Source organism: Cetorhinus maximus, chromosome 6 (assembly GCF_964194155.1).
Source record: "Cetorhinus maximus chromosome 6, sCetMax3.hap1.1, whole genome shotgun sequence".
NCBI lineage: Eukaryota > Metazoa > Chordata > Chondrichthyes > Lamniformes > Cetorhinidae > Cetorhinus > Cetorhinus maximus.
This window is the reverse complement of record NC_135884.1, coordinates 124,334,133-124,347,942: the sequence shown is the minus strand read 5'-3', so window position 1 is coordinate 124,347,942 and position 13,810 is coordinate 124,334,133. Positions and strand designations below refer to the sequence as shown.

Genomic DNA, 13,810 nt, shown 5'->3' with positions numbered 1-13,810 from the left:
TGAATTTTGTTGGACCCAAGTGACAAGGGGATGGGGTATGCCAATTGTGATTGATCTGAAAAAGCCTTGAGTTTCAATTTTAAATGATGGGATTCATTGCACTTTATAAATAATCAAAATAATCCTACAAAAATATGAGAGTGTTGTGTAATTGTGTGATGTATGATTCAGAGAAGTCTACTCTGGATGATTTTAGTTGCTAAGAAAAGTTACATTATTGATGTGTGTCCACAATTTTTACAGTACCATCTATTAATTGGCTATAGTGAGTGGCAAGACAAAGAAGGAATTTTTACCCTCCAAAACAGGTGTATTTAGGTCTGGTGAACTGTGAAAATTAAAAAAGTATGTATCAAATTCAACCACCTTGATTCTGCCTGTTTTCAGTTTTAACAGAGGTGATAAGTGAGTGTGGGCAACCACGCTGCTCCTAGGAGGTGGATTGATCATTTAAACATTATAATGAGGCTGCATGCCTCAGATTTTATCTGTTTTTCAAGTTTAACATGGATGTCAGGAAACCCAGCAGCTAAGGGGTAAGCTGCTGCGTATAAGAGGGGAGTGCCTTTACAACACTGCTGGTGGGCCAGGAGGAGCAGGCATGCTTCCTCTCATCCCACTAGCTACCAGACAGGAAACCTGCTAGGAAAAAAAATGATGCATGCTGTGGAGCCAAAGCTCCAAAACATGTAGGGAAAACCTCAACTTTTAGATTTCCCCAAACACAGCTCTTCCTTACCACTGCTCAAAAATTCCAACATGTTTGGGATCAATATTTTCACTTCTGCATTCTGTGGCCTGGACACTGCACAAATTGGTTGCTTAGTTGTCACTTTGTTATAGCATCCATATACATGAAGCAAGTCACTCAAGCCAACTCCCACAATAGAGCCAGCCAGGTCATTACCCGCACCCTTATTCCTTACCAGCAAAAATTGGGGACACCAGGAATGGTGGTGGGAATCCTGGAATCAGGTCCTGCCTGCCATTTTTAAGTGGTTCCAGAGTCCTTCCGACTCTGCAAAAATCCAGACCCTGGACTCCAATGTTTGAATTAGGAGGAGAGATTACAAAAACTTAGGTTGTATTCCTGGAATTTAGAAGCTAACAGGGCGATTTGAATAAGGTTTTCAGATATTGAGGTGCACTGATAGAATGGAGAGAAAGAGAAACTATTTTTCCTAGTTGGGGAGTCTAGGACTAGGAGCAGAGTTAAAAATTAGAACCAGACCTTTCAGTAGTGAAATTAGAAAACACTTCTTCACACAAAGTGTGATAGGAGTTTGAAACTCTCTTCTGAAAGTGACAATTGATGCTAGATCAATTGTTAATTTTAAAACTAATATTGATAGATTTGTTAGTCGCAGATGACAAGGGTCGGTGGCAAAGGAGAGCATATGGAGTTAGGTTGCAGATCAGCCATGATCGCGTTGAATGGCAGAACCAGCTTGAGGGTCTAAATGGCCTACTCCTACTCCTGTTCCTATCTTAATAGATGTCAAGGCAACATTTGACCAAGTATAGTACCTTGAGCTCCGACAAAAATGAATGTCAATGAAGGTTAATAGGAAAATCCCTCCCAGCAGCTGGAGTTATATCAGACACAAAGGAAAATAATTGGTGGTTGTCAGAGGGCAATCATTATTGTCTCAGGGCATCACTCTAGGAGGTCCTCAGAAAACTGTTCTTGTACTAACCATCTTCAGTAGCTTATGTAATAACTTTCCTTCCAACAGAAGGCCAGGAATGGGGGCTTTTGCTGAAGATTTCAGTGTATAGCTCCATTCATAGCTCCTTCAATAACAAAGCAGCCCGTGCCAACATACAGCAAGCCCTTAATAGCATCCTAGCTAAATCTGACAAGTGGCAAATAACATTCCTGGCATATAAGTGCTCAGTTACGATCAATTCAAACAAGATAAAGACCAACAATCTCTTCATAACCGTCACCAATTTCCCCACCATCAACATAATGAACGTTACCATTGACAAGATGCTTAACTGAATCACCCTATCAAGGCCACATGTATAATAACAGGGTCAAGGCTGGGTCCTCTGTGGCTCATCTCATGGCCTCTCAAAGCCTCCCAATGATTTATGTTTAGCGCATTGAAGTAGGCCAAGGATCCAGTTGTCAACAGGCATATAGATGACATCTCAATGTTAAAAACAAATGAGGTTTGTTCAGAAAAGGTTGGGTCTTTAAGTTCAGAGATGAACAAAGCAGAAGCAGGGTCTACATTTAAGCATGCACATTCTCACTCTTAGAGCATAATCTCCTGGGCTAGGCTTGAGCAGGAAGCATGACGAGCAGAGGAACTTCATTTAGCAGGAGACCAAAAATCAGTTTCCTGATGCCGGGTCGAGCTTCCTGATGAACAAGGTCGAGAAGTCCTTTTGCATGTATTTGCATGTCATGCATGCTCATTAAAAGGCCAGCTCGCTAGAATTAAGTGCCGGCTCCAAATTAAGTTTTCTACCAAGAAATTTTTGCTTTCACATTTACGATGGTATACAAGTGGCATGCACCTGGTGAGGTAGACTTCTTCCATGATTACCACTGAGTCCTGCATTATCCTCTTCAGGGAGTATCTGTAAATGCCAGCCTATGCTTGAGACCAGGTGCTCACAGTTCAGGTTGCGTGAAAGATGACCAAGGGAAGGAGGAAGGGAGGCAGCCTTAGCAGAGAAGGGTGGAGCAGTGGACGGGCAAAGGTGGAAGGGTCAGTGGTGAAGGGCGGAGCTGTGGATGGGCAAGAGAGGCAGGGTTAGTGCAGGCTGCCTGGGGAGGGTTGTTATAGGCTGCCTGGGTAGGCATAGTGCAGGCTGCCCAGGAGGATTAGTGCAGGTTGTCAGGGGAGGGAGAATGTAGGCTGTCCAGGGAGGGAGAGTGCAGGCTGCCCAGGAGGATTAGTGCAGGCTGTCCGGGGAGGGAGCGTACAGGCTGTCCAGGGAGGGAGAGAGCAGACAGTCCGGGGAGGGAGAGTGCAGGCTGTCCGGAGAGGGATGGTGCAGTCCACCCGGGGAGGGATGGTGCAGTCTGCCCAGGGAGGGAGAGTGCGGGCTGACCGAGGAGGGAGAGTGCGGGCTGACCGGGGAGGGAGAGTGCGGGCTGCCCAGGGAGGGAGAGTGCGGGCTGACCGGGGAGGGAGAGTGCGGGCTGACCGGGGAGGGAGAGTGCGGGCTGCCCAGGGAGGGAGAGTGCAGGCTGTCCGGGGAAGGGTGGTGCGGGCTGTCCGGGGAGGGAGAGTGCGGGCTGCCCGGGGAGGGAGGGCGCAGTCTATCCATGGCTTAGACTGTAGACTAATATGCTCAAGTGGGCATTGATCATGGTTTTTGTTGAAGGAAGGGTTGTCTGGGTGGTAATGGTGGCAGAGGCAAGTGTTTAAAGGGTGGGGCTGTGAATATCGTGGTTTGGGTACTGAGGGTTAGGATTAGGGTACTAGGAACAGAGGGTATAATGACAGTGGGTGCGGGGATAGGGTGGGAGTCACAGTTGGGTACTGTAGGGTTTCATGGGATGGTCCTGGAAAGTCAGGTTAACGGTGGCCTCAAGGACAGGAAGGGTCAGGCTCAGCATGGGCATGTGTGCTTGGACGGTAATGACTCAGTGGGGAGAGCAGAGATAAAGGCATAAAGTATTATAGGGTCAAGAGTAATGGGGGAGGTCCAAGGCGAACGGAGGGTGGAGATGAAGGATAATTTGGTGTCGGTGAAGGAAAATGGGCGGGAACTTGGCGGGTCTCAGGGGGAGGGTAGAATTTGCTGGACCTTTGTTGATACAAATGCGCACCATTGTTTTACTTGCAATGTCCAATACAGTCCTGCGGTGAGAACCTGGATTCGAAGTGGGAGGTGCATTTACTGGTGTGCTTCGTGGGCCAACTAAAGGGGTGCCCTAATAATCACTAGTAAATTGGTTGGATAACCATGCTCAGGTGCATTCTCATCTCTATGGTCAAATTCCCAGGACAGCAGCATTCCTCCATAACTCGTGGGCCTCATTGCAGCATCATTCTGGCAAGGTCTGGAGCAACAGTAAAGCTTGAGCTGAAGGCCATCTCTTCATGACCAAGGGAGGGACAGCCAGGGTGGGTGAGGGAAGTGGAGTTCCATGGGGCTCTGGTGGGGGATCACCCCAATGTCCTGGGTTGGAACCTCATGGTATTGGATAGAATAATAATGGCAGATAAGGGGGTAGGTGTTACCAGTAGGATAGGGCCAACCAAAATGGTTCTCAAGGGGTTTTGAGGGAAGCTCAATAATCTGAGGGAGGGTGCGCAGACATGGCTTTCATGACCCCAGTCCAGACAGCATGTATCCATGCACATGGGTGTCTGAACGAGAGGAGCACTCAGCTGTAGTTATCCAATATGGGCTTTGTCATCCTGTGGTGTGGGGGTGGGAGGGTTTGGAGGGCTAGGCTGATTATAAATACAGGCTTTCCCATTGGCTGAATTGATCAGGGATGCTGGGAAAGTTTCAAACAATGTGATAACTACATGGGTCACTGCAATGTATTCGCAGAGCACCTCAGGCATCCTGAATGATGGCTGAAGGCAACCTTGCCATTTTACTAGACAAGGTGCAACTGAGAAGGAACTGGCGCAGTGCCAGGAACAGCAACAGCCACAGCAGCCAGAGGCAGCGGCTGCTCAAAGAGAATTCTCAGAGTGATCCAAATAGGGTTACTAGTACCTGCTGGGCGGCCAGATTCGTATCAAGGCCTCAACTTCAACAGTGATGCCTTAGGGTGTGTCCTACTCAGTTCAGGTTCCTTATACAATATATGGAACAAAAATGCATAGGCTCACATCATCTTTGGGTGCTCGGGAGTAAAGTGCAATGCCATTAAATGCATACAATCGTTTGCAGCACAATGAGAATACAACAAGCGTAATCATAGTGCATATATTTACAACTGTGATTGATATTTACAGTGATTCTACACCTGTACCACCTTTGTGCCCTTAATGTTTCTTTATCTTTCTTTTTCGAACACTATGTCTAGGTGCAGCCCCAGCATCCATCAGTTGAGTTGGAGGCAGCCTGCTGACTGCTATGCCCTGTTGACTGTGAGGACTTTGGCAAGTGTTCACTAGTAGTCTCTGTTGCGACCTCCGTCCAGGCCGCTGTGGTCAAATGGGAGGGCCTCCTGCTGCCATCTCTGTCTTTCCTGGACGGCTTGGAGGAGAACCTGCAGGGAGGCATCACTGAACCATGAGTCCACACTTTATCTGCTCTGGGACATTCTGGATGAATAATCTAGAGTTCCAGGCTTGCAGTGAGTGGATGGCTGTCCGGATGTCCTTTAAATACGGTGCCAGGACCTTTGACGCCCGTGAGGTAAGGGTGGGGATAGCTATTTCCTGCCTGCCCCAGGATTCGCCAAGCTCCTTGTGCATGAATATGTAATAAGCTGAACAGCACGAGATTGCAAGTGGTCAACCATACCAACCCCGCCAAGCAAAAGTCGCTCTCGTTTCCGCTCCCTCCACCGAACTTATACTCCGGAATGGAAGATACTGCCCTTAGTTCCTTCTGCTCCAGTCTCTTCCAAATGAACTATTTCCCTTCTTTTTATCGTTTTAGTCCGGGAGTTGTTCCTGATTGACCTTAATTGCCTTTAAAGGTTTCTTAAGGTTATACAGCCTTGACTTGGTCATTCTGACATTTCATAAAATTCTTAAAGCTGTACCCCTAGAGTTGATACAGACCTTGGAAAACCCTGCAGTTCACATATCATGCCCCTCTCACTGTCTAACACAAGGCTCAACTCAGGAATATGATGGAATACTCACTCACCTGAATGGGTGCAGCCACAACACTCAAGAAATCATGCAGGAGAGAGCAGTTTGCCTAATTGATGCCACCACTACTGAACTCAATAACTACACCAGTATGCAAAATCTACAAGGTTCATTGCATCAACTCAACAAGATTACTTCAACAGCAACTCCCTTCACTGCGGCAGCAATATCACAAGAAAACTATCCCAACCAAGTCCCTCTCCAAGTCACATACCATTCTGCCATTTTAACTGAAATATATGTCATTCATCCTTAAGCACTACTGAGTTAGGGCAGAAATATTCTGTGTGCGGGTCGCACGGCAACGTGTAAAATATCGCGCAGTGACATCAGGCATGCGTCCCGACATCACGGCGCGTCATTCAAACTTTCGGTTTGGCGGGCGCGCCCCTGAGTCGGCTGCCCGCCCGCCGACCTGTCAACGGCCTATTATAACAAAGTAGCTCATTAATGGACCTGCCCGTCCAACCTTAAGGTTGGCTGGCAGGCCGGGAGCCCTAGCGGGCTTCAGAAAAAGCCCATCCATGAGGTTTCATGCGGGTTTAAAAATCTCACAATATTTTAAAATAAAAGTTATGGACATGTCCCAATACATATGACAGTGTCACATGAGGGGACATGGCAGGGAAATTTTTTTCTCAGCTTTATTTAAAGTTTAAAATGAGCCGATCTCCCTGTGGCAGCACTTTGCCTCAGGCAGATCTGTGCGCTTTTCCGCACGTATGCATGAGAGAGCGCACTCCCAGCTGAGGGAATCCCCCCCCCCCCCCGCCCGCACATGGACCGCATAGTGCTTCCTGGCAGACATCATGCTGGGCAGGTCTTAATTGGTCCACCCACATAAACTGGGGGCACCGATCAGAAGCCCGCCTGCGCCCGCCCCCGCATTTCCCCCCCACCCCCGACGGGGGGAAAATGTTGCCCGTAATATCACAGAATTATAACACTATTTGGAGATGCCATCATCAGAAGGACAGCAACAGTTCAAAAAGAAAACGCATACCACGTTTTCATGACAACTATGAATAAAAAAGACTTTTTCATGCGTGTAGTGTCTATCACCATACTAGGTTATCTCACAGCGCTAACCCATGAAATACTTTTGAAGTATAGCCACTGTTGTAATTTAGTGCAATTTGGGAGCCAGTTTGGGCTCAGGTCTCATAAACAGCAACTTGTATTTATAAATATTAGTTTAGAAATAAATATTGACTAGGACATGAGAAGAACTCCGCTTCTCTTCTTCGAGTAATGGCATGGGATTATTAATGTCCACATGACAGGTCAGCCAAGACTTTGCTTTAATGTGTCATCCAAAAGACAGTAGCTCTGACAACAGTACTCCACTGTTGGATAACAAACACCAGCATCACTCACATGACAAGAACAAATTAAAAAACAGAGCATTCTCCCTCTTTGCTGCTCTAACATTTTCAGAATAAAGTCTGTCAAATTAACCATTAGCATTGTGGGTTAACATCTGGTGAGATTGCCAATTTGGCACCAACCACCTTTTGTACTGTAAGGAATTTTGATCACTTGAATAACTTACAAATTTCACCCCAATTTCAATATTCAAGCTTATTATATCTAGTGTATGTCCATCATGCCACATCTTTCAAAGTGTGTAGCCTGAGAGGTGCCATGCCTACAAAGCAGCATGGGGTGAGATGTGTCTTAGTGTAAAATGGGAAATAATAATCCAGCAATCTATTTTAACACCCAACGCTACATTTTTACTTATTGTGGAAAAGCATTTCCGGTGGGGTGTAAAGAAGGCTGTCAATTCACTCACCCACTTTGTGGTGTTGGTGAAGACCAATTTCACCCCTACATATCCATAAGGCAAAATAAATGTGACCAGCTCACACTTGTTATGTTAACAATCAAATAACCAATGGACCAAATAAATCAAAAAGAACAGATATCAATGAAATAGGACTGAAGGTTGAGGGATTAAATCCCTCATTTTCTTTTTAAAAGTGATTATTCACAGGCCAGAAAATACAAAAACAATAACCAAATTGTTCATTTGTTCAGACTTTTTGCTGCACACGATTTTCGATCATCACTCTCTTTCTTACGCAGGTAACTGCGCAGCAAAAAATACCATCGAAATAACACCAAATAATTACACAATTCTGAAGAAGAAAAGCACTCAACTTACCAAAAAGATTGTTGCTTAATTTCAGAAATCTCTGCCCGTTTCCCTTAAATTGGTTTGGCTTTCAGTTTGTGGGTTGGATCTTGAGTTAGAATATTCATTGGGGTCTTAGGTGCTGGTGATTTGTGAATGATGTAGATGAACTTAATCTATATGAGAGAAATAAATGCATCACAAAAATTGAAGTTTTTATCCTCTTTTCTGTGGAACTGTAATATCCAGATTGCACAGTTTTCAAATTGCTCCTGTGGAGTTACAATACTCAAGAGTGCACTGCAATAACCAGGCAAAAAATCTACAGGCATTTGTAATCTACAAATGATAGCAACATTAAAATATTTATTTCGCACCCTTCTACACAGTTTAAGTCATTACGTATAAATTCATTCCTTTTACTTGGGATATGGTGTTTATGTTACTGAATTTGCAAGGTGGAGACATTTTTACACTGTTCTCATAAATTGTGGAATAATTATGAAGTAAACATGGCTAAATGTGCCCTTAAGAGGCAGAGAAAGCAAAAATTATAATAGGGAATAAGGAAATGGCATACGTGTTAACAAATATTTTGTGTCCATCTCCACAGGAGCAGGCACAAAAAATATACCACTAATAATGGGGAACCCTATGCTTCAAGGACAGCTTCAAAGTGTCAAAGCGTTTTCTTTGTCCTCCCCTGGAATCTTGGCCATTTGAGAGTTAAGAAAACAGGACCTGGTGGAGGACGGTTTTCGGCAATCCAGATGTGGCACATATTACATAACAGCACGCTTTCCACAGAATTGCAATCTTTTTCAGGAAACAGTCTGAAGTCACTCGCAGCTTCTAATCTCTTCCCATTTTGTCAAGTCGTAATGTCCAGCAACCGTCGAAGGTCCTTTCCCTCAGTCCTTTGAGAATTCCCGAACCACTTTCAGCAGTAAGGCCCACTCCGGTGATTTCTTTTCCGGCCTCTCCAGGGCAAACCTTCCTGTGTTCTTAAGAATGACATTTCCACCCGTCAAAGCTGCAAAGAACATTTTGAACAACTCAACTGTGAATCCACAGTGGCAGCTCAAGCTCTCCAGGCTATCCCTCAGTACCCTGTAGAATCCAGGGGTGAACCACCAATGATGGGAGAGCTGTAGCAAGCAATCAAATGCATGAAAAAAACAAAGCCAGTGGTGCTGATGACATTTTAACGGAGGTCTTTAAAGCTGGTGAACTTATGCTTAAATCTATGTACTCATCCTCCGAGAGATAAGGAAACCTCACCACCTCCCCCGCCCACATCAGGAATGGAACAATTGCAATTATCTTCAAGGAGGGAGATAAATGATGCTGTGAAGAGTATCAAGGTATTTCCCTGGAAAAACTCAGCAGGTCTGGCAGCATCTGCAGAGAGGAGCACAGTTAACGTTTTGAGTCCGAATGACCCTTCAACAGAACAAAGTAAAAATAGAAGAGAGGTGAAATATAAGTTGGTTTAAGGGGGGGTGGGACAAGTAGAGCTGGATAGAGGGGCAGTGATAGGTGGAGATAACCAAAAGATGTCACAGACAAAACGACAAAGAGGTGTTGAAGTTGGTGATATTATCTAAGGAATGTGCTAATTAAGGGTAGAAAGCAGGAGAAGGTACAGATAGCCCTAGTGGGGGTGGGGTGGGGTGAAGGAATCAAAAAAGGCTAAAAGATACAGATAAAACAATGGATGGAAATACATTTAAAAATAATGGAAGTAGGTGGGAAAAGGAAAATCTATATAAATTATTGGGGGAAAAAGTGGGGGGGGGGGAAATTGGAAAGGGGGTTGGGGATGGAGGAGAGAGTTCATGATCTAAAATTGTTGAACTCAATATTCAGTCCAGAAGGCTGTAAAGTGCCTAGTCGGAAGATGAGGTGCTGTTCCTCCAGTTTGTGTTGAGCTTCACTGGAACAATGCAGCAAGCCATGGACGGACATGTGGGCAAGAGAGCAGGGTGGAGTGTTGAAATGGCAAGCGACAGGGAGGTCTGGATAATGCTTGCGGACAGACCGAAGGTGTTCTGCAAAGCAGTCACCCAGTCTGCGTTTGGTCTCTCCAATGTAGAGGAAACCGCATTGGGAGCAACGAATGCAGTAGACTAAATTGAGGGAAATGCAAGTGAAATGCTGCTTCACTTGAAAGGAGTGTTTGGGCCCTTGGACGGTGAGGAGAGGGGAAGTAAAGGGGTAGGTGTTGCACCTTCCGCGATTCCATGGGAAGGTGCCATGGGAGGGGGTTGAGGTGTAGGGGGTGATGGAAGAGTGGACCAGGGTCCACTCTTTTCTACAGCTGAGAAAGTCCTGATAAGCATTCTGAATCGCCTACTTCCTACGGTTTAGGAAACCCTCCCAGAGATACAGTGTTGCTTTAGTCCTTCCAGAGGAATCTCAAACATGGTCTTTGTTGCCAGACAAATCCAAGAAAAATGTCAAGAACATCACAAGGGACTCTTCATTGCATTCATCGACCTGACCAAAGCATCTGACTCAGTAAATCATGAGGCTCTGTGGATTGCACTCCAAAGATTTGGATGTTCAAGAAGCTTCATCACAATCCTACAATTGCTTCATGATATGACAGCAGAAAATTGGGTTAGGGACAATATCAAATTAGTTGCCTTTTAAGCTAGTGCTGTAATACTTTCAGATTTGTAATATTATTGACCTACCATTTATAGCTGTAAAGTCTGTGATTTTCAGAATCCCTGAAGTGTACAATATTTGTATCACATGACAGTCATTTATTAAGCAAATCTGAGTATCTGCAGCCCAGGACACATTGCTGCAGCCATCAGGAAATAAACTCAAAATCTTGGACTACCCTAATTCATGCCATGGGAGAGCCACCACACATCTATAATCAATCAATAAAGTAAGCTGGTAGAGTCAAATAACTCATGTTCACATAGCGCTCACTACATTTAAAAATTTCTCAGTGGTTTACAAGGGTAGAGGATCAATGTCAGTTCATGTAAATAGGTTTATTTATGCAGCTGGGACCACAGTAGATGAAGAGGAAATAGATTCATCTACTTTCTAGGGGTTATTCAAAAATATTTACTTCACTGTCTCTGTGATGATCCCCGACAACTTCTTTCCAAAATCATTCATTGCAGATGTGTATACTTAATTTATTTCCAATTCTGAGCATTTTTCTACTCTCATCATGCATAATCAAACCCTTCAGTGTGAATCATTCCATGATATTAAAAATAAAGCCTTGTACCCAGCAAACACTGCACATACTCAAAGTATCACTTACAGCTACAATGCCAGTAAAGTTGCTCATGCCAAGCTCCCAGCACGCTGCTATCCCATTTTTCCACACATGCCAGTCCATCTGAATACCCTCACAGACCAACCCTCACCTCCACTGCAACACAACCTTCAAATGCAACGTCAATAACACAAGAGACTTATTGTGAAGAAAATGGTGCAATCCGAAGATTCATTTCAATACTGTTGGTAACCTTTTAAATTTGTTGCAAAGAAATAGTACCAGGGAAGGAATATTGTCATCCACTGATTTGACAAACATCTACCATTGTTGGTACTTCTTTCAGTATCCATTTGTAAAATTGGGTCAAGACCTTGCCCATATCGGGTGGGCTCGGGTAGGGGCGGGCGGGAAGCCGACCGCTGCCTGCGATCGGAACCAGACCGCGATTTCACGCTGGCGGGCCAATTAAGGCCCGCCCATTGTGAATCGCATGCTGCAGCACTCAGAGCTGACTCTGTTGGGGGGGGCAAGTGCAAGCTTTGCGCATATGCGTGGGTGCGCGCTGGATAAGTTCCCTGAGGCATAGAGCTGCCTCAGAGAGATGAACAGTTTTCAAAATAAAAAATAAAAGAGCTTTATGGTGTAAAAAAAACATGTCCCCTCATGTGTCGTCACATGAGCGGGGAAATGTTAGAAATGAGGATGATTTTTTTTAATGACGGATCGAAACCTCATCCCGCCTGTGGATGAGGTTTCGCAAAAAATGCAAAGGCTGCCTGGCCTTTTCGCCTGCCTGCCAACCATAAGGTTGGACGGGCAGTGAAAACTTTAAATGAACTGGATTGTTAATGGCCTTAATAGGCCTTTTAATTGTCGGCAGGCGTGCTGCCAGCTCCTGCACATGCAACTGAAATATCGCGCGAGTGCGCAATGACATCGGGACACTCGCCCGACGTCATCGTGCATCATTTTACGCTTGAGCAGATCGGGCACATGCATGCCCGCTCAGCGAAAAATCCCGGCCTTGGTGCTTTTCAGATCATCAATTTCAGTTATGAGCTATGGCGCTTTAGCACCGGAATTGCACCATCACACATCAGAAAGAGAAGAAACTCTACAAACTACCAACTTCCAGTTATAGCAAATCGCACACTGATAATCATAAGTGCTAACATGGTCAGAATCAAATTCTTATATCAACATCTGTTACAGTGTGTATAAATAGAAAAAAAATCAGTTGCTTGGGTTGCAAGGATTTCAGATTGTATCTGAAACAATAAGACAAAGGCAAGATTAGTTAATCCCAAAAGCTACTGATTGTATTTGATACAGGTTTCCACTTTAAACCAGGTGGTTCGACAGCAAGCTAGGGTAACCTTTCTCCCATGTCCCCTTCACCCTCACCTCCAACAAGTGTGAAGAGCTCATGGACTTCTTCGTCACTAAGATTGAGGAAATTCAATCAGCTGCCTCTGCCGTGTCCCACCCTTTCACTACTCAGGCTAAGCTTCCTTTAATGTTCCTCCCTGCCCTAGCCCTGAACTCACATACTTCTCTAGTTTCTCTCCTATCTCCCTTCATACCCTCTCTGAGCTCATCTTGCCCATGAGACCCATTTCCTGTTCCCTCAAACCTTTTGCCACTAATCTGATCACCCAACTTCCCTTCCTGGCCTCCATGTCAGCCGATATTGTAAATGGTTCTCTCTCTTCAGGTGTTGACCCTCTCTTCATTAAATCTTTCGTTATCACTCCTCTCCTCAAAGAAAACCCTTGACCCTGCCATCCTTGCAAACTAAAGTCTCATCTTCAAACTCCCTTTCCTCTCCCAAGTCCCTGAACATGCTGTCACCTCTAAGTCTATTCCCATCTTTCCTGGAACTCCATGTTTGAATCCCTGTCAATGTTTTGCTGCCCCTGTAACAGTACAAATACAGCTCTTGGCAAAGTCACAAAATGCATCCTATGTGACAATGACAAAGGTAAACTTTCCCTCCTCGTCCTGTCTGTCGCCTTTGACATGATTGACCACATCAACCTTGACCAATGCCTCTCCGCTGTCGTCCCGCTGGGTGGGACTGCTCTCATGTAGTTCCATTCTTATCTATTGAACCTTAGCCAGAGAATCCCAGTGGCTTCCCTTCTTGCACCTACACCTTTACTCCTAGCATCCTCCAAGGACCTATCCTTGGCCTCCTCCTATTTCTCATCTATCCTTGCTCCTACCCACCTCCCCGCACCGCCCCTCCCACACCTCCGACCACCTCTCATCTACATGCTTCTCCCCGGGTGACATCACCTGAAGGCACAGTGTTAGCATTCACAATTCACAGTTCGCTGAAGGCACCCAGCTTTAGCTGACCATCACCTCTCTTGGTTCCTCCACTGTTGCTAAATTATCAGATTGTTTGTCCGACATCTAATACTGGATAAGCAAATTAAATATTGCCAAGACTGAAGCCATTGTTTTCAATCCCCGCACCAAACTCTGTTCCCTGGCTACCATCTCTCTCCCTGGTAACAGTCTGAGATTACACAAGTCTGTTCACAATCTTGATGCCGCTTTGATCCTTCATACTCATGCCATCACTAAGACCACCAACTTCCACCTCCA

At 45.2% G+C, this 13,810-nt stretch overlaps 1 protein-coding gene across 7 annotated transcripts in view; it reads right to left on the bottom strand.

The window, feature by feature from the left end:
• Positions 1 to 13,810, bottom strand: part of znf469 (zinc finger protein 469) — a 1,056,360-nt gene that overhangs the window by 650,126 nt on the left and 392,424 nt on the right. For all 7 annotated transcript variants that reach the window (XR_013576938.1, XR_013576939.1, XR_013576940.1 and 4 more), the window contains one exon: positions 7,978 to 8,123. The gene's annotated coding sequence lies outside the window, so the exon portion shown is untranslated. The remainder of the gene's footprint in view (positions 1 to 7,977; positions 8,124 to 13,810) is intronic.